This window comes from Halyomorpha halys, unplaced genomic scaffold, assembly GCF_000696795.3.
Source record: "Halyomorpha halys isolate HHAL.00 unplaced genomic scaffold, Hhal_1.1 Scaffold185.1, whole genome shotgun sequence".
NCBI lineage: Eukaryota > Metazoa > Arthropoda > Insecta > Hemiptera > Pentatomidae > Halyomorpha > Halyomorpha halys.
This window is the reverse complement of record NW_027106126.1, coordinates 1249648-1264866: the sequence shown is the minus strand read 5'-3', so window position 1 is coordinate 1264866 and position 15219 is coordinate 1249648. Positions and strand designations below refer to the sequence as shown.

General features: G+C 29.6%; 1 protein-coding gene across 2 annotated transcripts in view; it reads right to left on the bottom strand.

The window, feature by feature from the left end:
* LOC106679232 (Histone gene-specific Epigenetic Repressor in late S phase) overlaps positions 1 to 10393 on the bottom strand; it is a 531726-nt gene extending 521333 nt beyond the window's left edge. For both annotated transcript variants that reach the window (XM_067053684.1, XM_014418249.3), the window contains exon 1: positions 10147 to 10393. The gene's annotated coding sequence lies outside the window, so the exon portion shown is untranslated. The remainder of the gene's footprint in view (positions 1 to 10146) is intronic.
* Between the last annotated feature and the right edge of the window lie 4826 nt (positions 10394 to 15219).

The window sequence follows — 15219 nt, the reverse complement described above, 5'->3', positions numbered from 1 at the left end:
ATACACATATTAACAATATTTTGGGGGGACTTAAAATGTATTTGTTGCTGTACTGAGGTGACTTAAAATGTATTTGTTGAAAACATGGATTCGAATTTTTATTACACTATTTCTTCTTACTATATATTTCATATGTCGGTAAGTGAAAGTATAAAACTTAACTCAAATATACAATTAATTAGTTGTCTACTATAGTTGCAGAAAATATTTATGTTCACTATAATAAACTTTTTCTTATGATGGAAATAAAATAAAATATGCATACCGGGTTATTTATAAATAAATAAATTTATTTTTAAAAATTACGATTTTTAAATCTAAACAAGAACAGAAAAATAATATTTTTTAACATATACGGACACAAAATGCCAATTATGTAATGGAATTCATATACGAAAATGTTCGACCCTTGGCTTTAAAGGAGTGATCAATAAACTGGAAATTAAATATAACTAGGAAAAAATAACGATTAATTTCAGTAAAGAAAATAAAAGTTGAAATAATTTTCGAAATATTCAGATAAGGTTGACGTATTAAAAGTTTATAATATCAAAAATAATCAGACTTCAAGAGATAATAATATCATGGTTTAATACAGTTGTTATATCAGCCGTAATAATACTGTTATCACTATTTCTTGGGAGCAATGATTTATTAATAATTAAGAATATTCCAATTACTTTTTAATATGAAAACACACTATACTAATAGTGCTTATTTTATATAAAACCCAGGTACTAATATGGATGATGTTTAAAGCAGTTTATTTCTACATTATTAAGTTATGTGTGTCATTTTCTTAGTAAGCTGTAATAAAACATTCAAGCTATCAACGTTCCAACATCTATTTACGTTACATTTAAACTAATAAAATAAAATAAACTAATTAAATAAAAAATCAGATTTTTCTTTCCCAGAAAATAGTTTCTCAATCAATGTCTCTGAAGTACTGGAGTTTGAACACTATTCATGAAAACCGTTGCGGAAACTTCCCTTCCTCCTCCACAGCTGAAGGATCTATTTTTTATCAAAGAACCAGAGTAGCTATGCTGTAATTAGTACTTTCTTAGTAGATCGATCTATGATCTTTAGTTCTTACTAATAAACCTTATCATTTAGCCGTTTGGTATATCGTTCCAATTTCCGTATATGAAATGAAAAATAGCATATTATTCAGGGACTAGGTCTCTTTAGACCAATTATAAGGTAGTTGTAATATTATAATAACATATATTGGCCAACTATACAAAAACAATGTGGCCACACTTAATTAAAGCTTCTATTAAAATTGCGTGTAAATAATTTTAGGTGCAGAGAAAAAAAAAATTAAGAACTAACTGACTAAATATGTATAATGTATATGTGTAAGAGTAATATAATTATAAATATTATTTCCTCTTGTACCAACTACAATAATACTTCCACCTATATAATAAAATAAAATACTTAACCTTATTTTCAAATCATGATCAGGATCGCCTACTAGTCTGCCATTTCCGAACAAAAATATGGAATAAGTTTACCCCAGGAAAACGTCTTAGAAAGATTCATTACTACTACTGGTATGACAGATCTTAAAACATAACTTCCAGAATACTAGGATATGATCATTGTCAGCGGGTTCGATGGACCAGGTTCGGGAAGACTAGAAGGGTCTTTAAATTAACAACCCAGACTTCCCTACCTGAGAACTGAACGAAGGATTACTGTTTAAACATTAGTTTAATATAGCTTCAAATTGTTATGAAAGCCTATTGGAATAGCTGAGAAGCGCAAGCACTAAATCAGTAATGCAAACATCCCAGGTTCAATTCAAACCCCTACCATGACCGTAGGTAATTACGCATATTAATCCGTTTAATAGACGAGGACTTCCAGTAATGCACTCGTAAATATTAATCTTCAACCCCACGCTATGGATCACAGTCCTGTGGGTATGAAGAATTGAGGATATTACCAAGATATATCATTCAGATACTTATTGAGTCCCGTTAAAAATAGATACAAAATGTATTATGCTGAAAAAACAAAACAAAAATACAAGTACAATAGAAAAATGATACAGAAAAGGATCATTATCCATGGAAGATCATTAGAAAGAATCCAAAGAACACCCATATGAATATTTGATCAGATAGGATCAACAGAAAGAGAATAAATGATTTAATTAAAGAGGTGAGTTCAACAGGGTTACACACAATGCATGATAATTTAGAGTAAGATTCCAAGTTGTACTATGACAGAGTCTAAAGCTCTCATCTCAAGCTCTAATCTGAATTATTAGCTTCGAGAAGGTAAAAGAGAAAGCTTCCCTTTAATATATTTATGTGATGAGAATTTAGTTCACATCTCATTTTATAGCATTATGTTCAATACAAATACTTCTTTTGATAGTTTAGTTTACAAACAATGTTTAATTATTAAGAAGAAATTGTGAAACGTGTGTGTATTATATTTCATTAAGCAGTCACAACAACCCAATGCTGACCTGTGCTTTTTAGTGTGTGCTATGATAATTTAACAAATTAAAGGACCCTAATGGGAGCATCGTGGTTCAAGGTCCCAGGTTCGAATCCAGCAGGGCAGAAAATTGTTTTTTGTTACACTGCAGCCGGGAGTCAACCTTGTGGGTTATGGAGCCCTACTGGGCCTCCGTACCCAGCCTCTTAAAATGGGTACCCTTAATTGTGTAAAAATCTGGCGGTCGAGCGTGATTCTGACCAAATCACCTCCATGCACAACCATTGGTCTAGTAACAGTATTTCCTTATACAATACTACATTAACAGTACTTAACAACATTAACATTAACAGTACTGAGCCCCTGACCCTTCACGGTAGAGATTTTAATTTTTTTAAAGGACCCCAATATCATTATTAAAAATGTCTAGAAATAAAGAAATAATTCTTGATCAATTTCTTTAATTTTTTTTTTACATGTTAGGTTACAATTTCCAGTCAATTTATCGAACGAGGTTCAGTCGATTGTGGTTTATTGTATGGGGTTTTAAGTGGCACAACACTATTTGGGTTGCATGTCGGTAGGTGTGGTGCTGAGAGAAATATAATTTTGGTAAAGATAAATTTGATAGTGTTGGACCAAGGAACCCATTATAATTAATAATATAATTTAATTTCATACACGTGGAAGCAGGTTTATTACAATAATCTGATTAGGCCAATTAATTAAAGGAGGAGTTTTTTAAAACCAGGCAAATCTTCGTTATAATTGGGGTTAATACAAAAAATTAATTTCATTTAATTGATTTTTTTTATATTTCAGGTTGTTAATAACCTTATAATTACGGATCGCAAATATCTCTATTATTACTGTTTTTAATAATGTTTGTGAAGCTATTAATCTATTTCCTAATTTCTTTACTGAGATGAAGAGGAATAAATAAATATTATATTTTTTAGTGTGATTAAAACCGTCTGTTGGAGGCCACCTACCTCCCATGTGTATACTGGTAGGTATATAAACAAAAACTTGGATATACTTGGATCACAGGTATAAAGAACTAAAAATATGTTCACACTAAAGTTTTTTAAGTTTTTATCGAATATTTAAAACCGTAAAGTATTCGTAAAAAAAAAAAAAAAAAAAAAAAGGGGTTCAAAGGATTAGCGAACCCTAGGACAAGATTATTGATGGGTGAAAGAGAAAACAGTGGGTTGCATTCACTATTTAGCTAACCTGAATTCGCAGGGTCTTCAATGAAAATGGAAAATCTTTACTAAGAGGACTGGCTCAGTAGTCAAGAATAAATAAAGCAATTATTTGTTCAATAAATTTTTAAATCCATGCCTAAGCATTAAATTTCATCAGTTCAGCGAATATAAAAATAAATAATTCAGATGACAAAAAATGGAAATATAAAACCTCAGTGGATAAACCCGACCTGAATGAATAATGGCCGGGAAAACTAGAAGTGGGAAACTTAGAAGACCGTTTAAGATTATTTAAGAAAGAACTTTAACTTTTAAAGTGCAAATATCAGGGGTCAAATGAAAAATAATGAGTAGAATGGAATTTGTGTAGTAATTTCATAAATTTGAATATTAATATAATATTTTAATATTAATCTTTAAACATATTTTAATATGTTTATCTCAATGGAAAAAAAAAAAGAAGAATTGTAAAAAATGATTAGTAAAAATGTGAAAATTGGAATCCCAAGATTTTTATAAATTTGATCATGTAAAGATAGTTGTACGTGCGTTAAATCTAGAAGGAGATTGTCTGAACGGGAGTAAAGAAATCATTAATTAAAAAAAATATCGTTAGACGCAAAAATAAAAAACAACAATAGGGACAAAAAGAAATAGAGACTTAATAAAAAGTAACTATTTTTAAAAAATTGTTTTCCTAACCGCCATCAGGACCATCACCTCCTTTTTTTAAAGTTGTTCTTTTAGTTGAGAAAAATTCAAATCTAATAAACTTTTTGAACCTTTATAAGTTCTAGCCTAAAGATATTAAGATAGCACATAAAACGATATAGCAAGGCCATACTTTCATTTTTTTTTTTTGTATTATTTACCATTTTCTAATAAATAATACAATTAAATAAATAAGGATCATTTTAAAAAGTTGCTATAACATATAATATAAATTTTTATTAATGAAAAAAGGGGCTTTTTATTGATTCTTTTTTTTTCAAAAGTTCAAATCACAAAATCTTGAAATATCGTTAAAAATAAATGCGTAATAAAGAAAATCAAGGTTCGGCAGGGAATAAAGAAGGAAAGAAGACATAAGTGTAGATACAATAAAAATAATTGCGAAATGATATGATGCTTGCGTAATTACTGTAGTAACTTCAAAGAAGTTTAATAACAGGTAGTAATAACATCGGCAGTCTGAAGTCAAAGGAATTGTTAGTTGATTAACTTTGATATTTGAGTACAAACTTAACATACGTGTATAAGTCATAAATCCAACCAGTGCTTAACAGAACCTACAAATAATAAGTAATTACTTAATTACAGAGAAAATTATAACAATCTTAAGTCACTTTACTCAGCGAGTTATATAGCCTACGGTATGCATATCTCTGCAGGCAAGCAATTAACAGGTACGGAATTAAGTCTCGGAATGGGGGAATATCTTCACTACTTTTATAATAAAAAAAAAAGTAAAACTACATCATACTATACAGATGTGCAGATAGAATATAATTATTCATAACGGGAAATAATTTACTTCCTACCACACTTTCTAACAAACATAAATTATCAACAATAAAAATTCATAAACATTACATTAAAAAAGTCAATTCTGATCCGCTTCCTTAAATAATTAAAAAAATTTTATGGATATTTAGATTTTTTTGGTTGATACTTGATTGCATTTATCGATTATAACAAAGTAGATCAATTTCGTCTCAACATACTTTATTGCTTTATTTTAAAACTCAAACCTGCTCATTATCCGGGACAATTTTAATTTTCAATTTCATAGCCACACATTAATCACTATAAAAGTTACAGGCTACTCTATTCAAGCATAATAAAATATAGTCAATAAATCAATATTTTTCATCTATTTCATTTAATATTAATTCTCTTATAAGTAAATATTGTTCTACAACTTGTTGATAAGTTAGTTTGAAAATAGTATAACAAAATTTGCAATTAAAATAATTAATATTAAACCGTCGACTTACAAGTTACAAATTAATAATTAAGTCAAGTTTTTCTAGTTTTGAGTCATTTGGTTTTTCCAGACTAAACTGTTATAAGTTTAAATTCTAAAGAATCTATTATTTAAAAAGTAAATAGAGTTAAGTTATTGATTATAATTACAATTTTAATAATAATGACAACACATAGTAATTTAGAAACTAGTAACCTGGGCAGAGTAGCCTACAGAAAACATTTTAAAATAATTTATGTGGGTGTAAATTGGTTTTTAAGATTGTCCTTAGGTATGGCTGAATTGGCCGAAACGTTGGACTTTCGAGAAAATAAAAAATGTTTAATGTTTAATGACTTTAATCGGGATACAACTGATTTTTTAAAAATAATAACTCAATAAATTTTCCATCATTTTTCCCTCTATAATTGAATGATGACGTTTCAAGGACAGTTTTATCTGTCATTAGTTCAACAAGTAGGAATAATTAACTTATGTAATCACAAGGAATGTATTGGACGTGATTAATAAATTATATATAATACAAATTGTAAGAAGATATTGTTTGCATTATCACTGATGGTTAGCATGTTAACATACCCACAAAATAAAGCATTATTTTATAATAAGGTGTAGATAGTTGACCGTAGATTGCTGATTGGAGAAGATGGTCGGGGAGTGCGTTCAGCAAAAAAAAACATAAATAAACAAAAAAATATTATTTATAAACAAAAACATTATTTATGCCGACGTTTCGACCTGAGTTTCAGGTCTTCATCAACAGATAACAACCATCATTTAGAGAAACATAAAATTGAAAAGAAATAGTATACAAACAAATTTGGAATTGTAAAAAATATTGAATTGAATAATAAATAATAAAAAATTGCTAACTGAATAATAAAAAATAATTGATTGATAATCATGGAATTAGATGGTAGCAGATTGATAACAGTGAAAGATGAAATATAATATTATGTAAGTAAGAAGGTATGTATAATATAAGATATTCAAGTAATGTCTAAAAAACTGAAAAAAACAAAACAAATATTGAATGTACAAATTGAACATTTCATTTTTTCAATCATTCAGATTTCATTTTCTGCCATATTGTTCAATTTGTAGATTCAATATCTTCTTACCTACATAATATTATAATTCATCTTTCACTGTTTTCAAGCCTCTACCGTCTAATTCCATGATTATCAATTTTATGTTTCTCTAAATGATGGTTGTTATCTCTTTTGTTCTATAGGGTTCATGAAGACCTGAAACTAAGGTCGAAACGTCGGTATAAATAAATATTTTTTTTGTTTATTTATGTTTTTCATTGCTGACCCGACCATCTCCTTTAATAAGCATTATTTTAAATTGGCATATTCATGTATTATTATACCCAATAATGTCAATGATTTATTGTTAACAGAGAGGGACATGTCTAACAGTTTGTAAAGAAATTTGGCTTTATTCAACAGCATAACTATGAATTTAATAAGTTATGAAAAATGCTTTATATACTAAATATGTTGATAAACAACAATTATTCTTCCAGTTCATCCCTTCAACGTATAATTAAATAATACAACATCTAATTTCTTAATCATGTCCTACAATAATCCATTATGCAAATAAGTCTCCTTAAAAATATTGACCACGTCAATGTATGTTATTCAAGTTTAAATAATCGGTTAAATTCAATTATTTATACTTGCTACCTACTTAACAGTAATGAAATGCAGAATGGTATATTCGAGCGCCTATGGCGTTATGTCTAGAATATCCACTAAACTCTATAAATTCTTAATTTACATTGTTTCACTATTCTACATTTTCAATCATGTCCATTGAGTTGGTGATATAAATATTCATAAAAAAAAAAATGAATAAAGAAAATTAGAAAAAAAAACATCTTCAAAATCCTTACCTCTGAAATTGCACTTTAAACACCATTGTAAATAGTTACAATAAGTTTTTAAAGTAATAACATGCAACAACAATTTGAACTAAATTAAAAATACATATATTATTATTTTTACCCTCACTGCTGTATTGATGTTCGTAGTACAGCCTACAAAAAATCGTTGCTTAAGTTATGAGATCTCATAATGGCAAAAAAACTTATTACCCTTAAAAAAAAAAATAAATAAATTCATACTCAGTCAAGAAAATGAATTATACATCTCCTAAGAATTATTGAAGTTGATTTTTAGATATCATAGCTTAAGCGACGACATGATTTTATAATTCATGTAAATTAATAAAAGTTTGTATTAGTGATATTAAAATAGGATCAATATAATCATATTTTCTTTGTATTTATTTTCTTTAGTTTCTTTCATCATACCTATTGTTCCTATTAAACATTATTAAAGTAACAGAAAATGGAAAAGTGTATGCATATTTCTATATATGTTTTTCTGTATATATTCATAAGCTTTATGAATGAATTGATTATTTTATGCTCTGTTATTTAATTTCTATACTTCTTTTTTTTTTTTAATATAACAGAATGTTATTTTAAATGAATAGAAAAATATTTCATTTTGTTTATTGGTATATACCATATATGTATAGTAGGTTTACCTCAGACTGAGCTATTTTAATTATTGAACTTTCTGGTAGTATGTGTTTTCTTTTAATTGTGCATTACTGTTATTCTGACGAGACCAAGTCATAGAATAAAATTTATTTTATACTCTATTATATTTTGGGGTTAAAATATCTTATATGTTTTATTAGCATGCACACAAACAAAAAAAAAAGCTTTGAAAGGTGCCAATATAATCATTATGTGCCTATGTATTGAAAATCGAACACATTAAGGCAATAATAACACGTGAGCCAGGGGGAGTTGTAATAACAATATAACCTGTCATCAAACCTGTTGAGCAATTGGTGATTGTTAGCGTGACGTATGTGTTGCCAAGGGCAACTGGCAAATAAAGAATGTCCAGGAATTCAAATTTAATTGATTTGACACATAAGACTCTTTCCTTTCAGGGCCGTAGAATAAAAAAAAGTAATCATTCGGTAAATTAGGCTATAAATGACATTGGTGACAAATATAATTTATACAATGATTATAAAATTTAAATATAAAAGTATAATAATTCAACAAATAAAATAACAAATGGAAAAATTAAATAACTTTATTATCTATACATGACTATTATTAATAATTACTTTACGATGAAGATGTTGAGTAGATTGACTTTAAATAACAATGTAATGAAAGATATAGTATAACTATTCTTGGATCGAAGTTTCCTTACAGTAAACTCGACATTAGTGCTCTGGACATGTTAACGACGCTCGTGGTAAAATACCCGCTGACATTTACTGCTCCTCCCCCTCTCCCCCCACGACTAGCTAGGGAGTAGCCCGTTAAAGAGCAGTGTAGCGGCGCTCAAACTGTAGTGAGATTAACTGTAGTCGCCTCTGTACGCTAAGCATACAATAGTGTAGACACCTGGGAGCAAACGGATATGAAATATTTATAGGCTGAAGTGATCCTGGAATATCTATTACGCTACTGCTACAGATAATTGATAATCCATCTCCCTCCTCTTTAACTAGTTCTGAACTATAGATCTAAATTGGTATCACCAAGTAGTTATGTAACGATTAAGTTATCTTTTGCTAATGAATATAATTAACCGAGCGGAACAAATACAATAAGCTGGGAATTGGCTCGTTTATTGTATCAATTAGCAGGGGTGATTAATAACTTACACCGGTCGATATCATTTCGATTCAACACGTTCTGGTTTATCTGTTGTTCATTTCCGTAATGTGGTTTGGTTAATCAGTATATTAATAAGACAAATCAACAATTAATGTTAAAATACTAATTCTAACGTTGTAAGGGAGGGGGAGTAAATAAATAAAATATACGAAGGAAAATAGAAACATGGAATAAAGAGAATAAAAATATTTCAACAAAAGTTAGTTTCGTTTATAAAATAAAATATAATTAAGAGAGATGAAGCAAAGAGGAAATGAAAAGATAACCACAATGACAAATTTAGGGAGAGAGTAATAAGTCAATCCTGAATAGCGGGAGAGTGGGACTGTTTGATAACAAGGATTAATGGCATAAGGGAGCGGAATCCATATTTAAAAGGGAGGGAGAGGGAAGGTTACACCTGTTATAAGTGCCAAATTAAATAAATTCGAATTCAAACTTTACTAGTGAGTATCGTGCAGTGAAGCGGTTTAATGATTACGACGCAGGCGACTACAGGATATCGAACGCACTTACCCTTAGTGTTTTCGATCCAGTTTAGTGATAATAATGAAGAGATTAGAAGAAGAAAATAGCAAGACAGAAAAATAAATCTAGAGGCAGGAGGTTCGGTAGGCGTGTTAATAGGATGTTTAAGGACTGAACGTATCGACCCAGAGGTACACCCCAGCGGTTCCCCTTCTAGCTACCGAATATCCCCCACACGATGGACGGCTATGCGCGAATACGCTCACGCAGGCTTAGGATATCAGACTATGGCTTACCTTAAAAAAATGAGGTGCGTCGATAGGATGCGTATGGGAATCGAATCGATCCGTCTACAGCCAAACTCTTGAAATAACTGAACCAAATCACAGAAGATGATACTGAATCCACTATTAAAGGCACATGGCGACGGCACACACTACCCCGGGCGAACACACACACTCATACTGATATTAAATGACACGGTTGACAGGAAGAGCACAGACGTGAACACTGGCCTCTCGACCCAGTCACTGAGGCTGCTGGGAGGGGAGCCAACATGGCCGCTGATATCAACGCTGCCTGGTGGCCGCACTGGGAGGCGATTCCCGCCGGCCGTTGAACCCGCTTCGACTCGGCTCTTGTCAAATAGTTCTAGTCCCAGGTGGGCGTGTCTCCGTTCCTTCTTATACACACCGTCCAGGATTACTTGGCGAGGCACAATCAATATAGTATAGGATGAGGTAGAAAAATCGGAGCTATTGAACCCTCAGGACTGCCGATGAAATAGAAAGCTGAATATAAGGTACATATTTATACTTCTCGATAGAGCAATGCGAAGTATAATAATTAAATATTTCTATTGGAAGATTAGTAGTAATAAAATGTAGGAAGATAGTTCAGATGGTGATCAATAAAGGTACAAAATATTAAAAAAGCTATTTATTGATAACTTTGCAGGGCTTCATTAGGGCTGAATCCTGAAGATTGTTTCGTGTAAGAAATCTTTTAAGTTAACTTGAACTTCAGGATTCAGCTCTGAAGAAGAACTTCACAATGGGACGAAACGTTGGTTATCAACAAATATTTTTTCCTTAAAACACCGCAAGATACATTATTATTTATGAAATTTATGAAATTTTATTCCAGTGGCGCTAAATAAAGCATGAAATCATTCTAAATCTTGAGCAAGGAAAATTACCTCCTGAATAGCGTAATCATGTTTTATACCAATTTTAGTTATTTAAATTGCCGATTTTTTAATAGTTTCTCCAAAAGCTTTTGACTTTGTCAAGAATATTGTATTTTAAAGCCAGTGGCGAAGTTTGAGTAGAGAATTTGGGCAATGACAGACCTTCAATTAATTTAATTCAATTCAACTATTAACAAATGATCTCGAAGCCAAAACCTTTTTAGTCTTCGAGAATAATAATTGGAATGAATGGAACTGGGTAAGGATTGAGCTAAAGAATTATTCCTTTATTATAACAGAAAAGTTTGTTTCACTAAAAATAATATTCAAAATAATGATAAAAAAAATAAATTAGTATATCAAAAAATCAATATTTTTACAGTTTTCGGAAACATAATTAATTTTAATTTTTCTTAAGTTCGTATAGCATGCGTGTGTTTCAGAATTTAATCAAATATTAAATTTAAGAAGAATAAAAGACACAGATTACTAAAGATTTCCTTAGGATTTTTTTTGGGCTTAGTATACATAGAACTTCTCCTCTAACACTCCAGCAGTTTAATTGAATTTTAAATGCCGTAAAATAATAATCACATAAGTATAATAAAGTTTAAATTAAAAGTAAATGCATCATTGATAACATTTGTAATGGTTATTCATAAATACAAAAACAAAAATTGCTGGCTTCATTCCGGCAGATAATGTCCAGAACTGAAAACAATATTCCAGACGCACAAAAATTAACATAAATACTTGACACATTCTGGAATTTATTCTCCAACAAATTATAAAATTCCCAAATGGTAGACACAAGAGTAATGAAGTTCTAGCTACAGGAAATGTATTGATATTAGCACTTAATAGGTAATAAATAATACATGTTAATCATTCGAATTCATGTTTATGTTTTCAAGAGCTTCATTAATGTATTAATTTTTCAGAATCCATAAACGTTTGATATTTATAAGTACCTAGACCATTTGGGTCTCGGGATAGATTTCTTTTTGATGTCCGGAGTGGAGTTATTTTTGAGGCCCTTCACTAATAAAAAAAAATAATAATAATAATGAAAATCCAGAAGAGATTATCTTAAAACTATGAATATTTCGTCTGATTAAAAAAAACAAACAAATGTATATATATTTATTAATTAGTATTATTATATTTAATTAGTATATATTATATTTATTAGTAAATAAAACGTACTCCTTTCTTTGAACCCATAATTAAGTGGCCTGCGAATGAACCGACCCTCCCTTCCTTGATACGCTACTGAATAATGCTCAGATTATAATGTGAGGTAGGATAGTTCCATTAGATAAAAAAAAAAAAATTGCATGAATATTTCTCACGAAAATGATTCAAATATGCCTTCCAATGTCTTCTGGAGTCTTTTTTGGGAGGGGGGGGAGGGGTTATTTTTGGTTACATCCTAATCCACTGGAGTTTTTTGTTGCACTATTGTGAGGAATACAATATGTTTAAAGAATATGTGATGTTCGAACAGTTGGCTCCCAATGGATGAACATGTGTTCATCTACAGGAGAGTGCTCTGAATTTTGGTTTTTCTAAATCTGAGCTCAAATTTTAATTTAGAAAATTTACTGTTTATATTCGCGAAATCAACAGCGTGAAAACAATGTAGGCATGCTATATTCATTTCATTCATAAATGAAAAAGGGTCGAAGAACAAATCTTCGCAGGCAGCTACTGGTTAATACTCCAGAGAAAGGACAGCTTAGTTTTTGATTTACAGAGAAAATTAGATAATGACCTGTAAAAAATTATATTTAGCTACCTGATGAGGTAAGTGGACCAATAGTGAATTGTCACGTGATTCAAAAAAGTAAATACCAAAGGCATTGAATTTTCCTAAAACTATGAAGGTATGTGGCTAAACTCAAACAGTAATGATTTTGGAATTAATTTTATTAATAGAAATTCTGAGACTGAGAGTTGGTAGGTTGCAATATATAAAGTAGTTCCTAATGATTATCTTCGTGGGAGTAGCAGTTGAAAAATGATATTTGCCAAAATATGCCTTCGTTTGGAGTAGTAGTAAATAGTGTTTGCAAAAAAAAATCATAATATTGATTTATTTTTATTTGAAAAAAAGAAAGATAGTCTTTGAAAAAAACTACAATTGAACAGAAACTATTAAACGTAAAAAATTCTTTTAGAACTCAAATTTTAACGATTATGCAGCAATTATAAAGCTTTTAATATTTTTTTTCTTACCGTTGATAACTTAAAAAAAACTGAGCACTGAGTTAAAAATGAACGAAAATTTTAGGCTACTGTTTTTCGTACGCCATTTTATTTATTCTTATTTTTTAAATCCAACAACATGTAAAATTTCATATAAATTGATACAAAAGTATACACAAACATACACACTAATTGATCACAATTTTTTGTTTAACATTTAAATAACGGTAAAAAATAAAAGCACTTTGCGTCCTTAAATTTTTCCTGACTTTTAGTGTATAGAAAATATAGTTAAAGAGAATTAAATTAAAGATTCAAACCTCATCTTTGTGGAAACTAGTTCCACCTGTTATTTATTTCATTTATCTCCCGTACTATTAGGCAGGTGGGAGTTATTTTATGAATGTTGATTTGTCACACTTTTTCAGAATTGACAGAATATTATTTTACATTGTTAAATGTTATATTAATCATATTTTATCATGAAACCAAAGATTTTTTTAAATTGTTGTGAAATGTTTTTTGTTTTTTACTAGCTATCTTCAGCTTAATATTTTTTCCATTGATATCTAAAAACTAGGAATAATGAGAAGATAGAAAAAATTTAAATAAATGAAATTTTTGATTGGTAATTCAAATAATAAAAGAACAATTCAGGTATACAACCAGTGGTGACACTAGGTCCCACTTCTTTTTCAGAATAATCTTGGCATAATTATAAGAACTTCAACTTCATATTTTTTTCATTCTAAGCATCTCTTTGATAATTTCGGCTTTAGAAGATGAAGAAAAACGTCAAAGAAAAAAAGCGTCTGAGTTATTCCAATTTCTTCTTTATTGCTCATGAATTCGCATCTCCTTATTCGTTTTGTGCTTTATTACATTTTTTTTTCTTGAATTTAAGTCCTCCCTTAATAATAGTTTAGTATTATCGAATTATAAATAACAGTACTATTGAAGTTGGAGAGATATTAAATGATATTCTTTAACTTTAAGGTAGTCTTCAGAGATGAAACTTCAAAGAAAGGTATTTTAAAGGTTCCACAAAAATCCACTGTGTGTATGTGTATATATATATACATATATGTATATGTATGTATGTATGTGTGTATATGTATAAAATATTTTAATATTTTAGTTGTGTTGAGAATAGTATCTCTTCTTTCATTAATTACCTTTATTAAGATTCACATTACATAGTCCTAAGAACTATCAATAACAACAGAAATAAAGGAATATATATTCAGTAATCTTACAGACCAACAACTTCGAGCCAAACCGGGGAGTTGTTTTCAGAATATAGCTTTGCACATGCCTAAGAGAAATAAGTAGACAAACTTTGATAAAATTTATATAGGACCATCTTAATCCTAATACTCACAAATCCTCTGAAGATTAGCTCTTACCTCGCACTGAACCATCAACTTGTAGCACCCTTCCAAGACTCATAGTCTCCTACAGTTCAAATCCTCAGCCCACTCACTAGAAACAAGTCACTATCTCTCAGATCTTTTATACCTTCCCAAATAAATAAAATATTTGAACCTTATATTCTTGCTTACTCCTATACCCTCTGGGATTCCTTCCACCCTACAAATATTGGGATTCCTTTGAATTCTCATTCTAATCTCTCCATTTCCAACACGTTACATTCCTAATAAACGTTCTGTAATAACTTATAAAGTAATTTTAATTTAACATGAATTGTTTAAATGTTTAGGATCAGCATAAGTTCATTATTTATATTTTCTTTTTTATTTATTTGTCCAAAATAATTTTATCTTTTGTCTTGAAGAATTTATTTGTATTTCATATATGATGTATGCGCTGATGATTCTGTATTAATTCTGTCTCTTTGCGAGATATGTTTACTGTTTTATTTGTACATTTTTGTTATTCTTAAGGATCTTAGTTTTAGAATAAAGTTCTTATACATAAGAATTCTTAATAATAATAATAAAATCTTAAGATA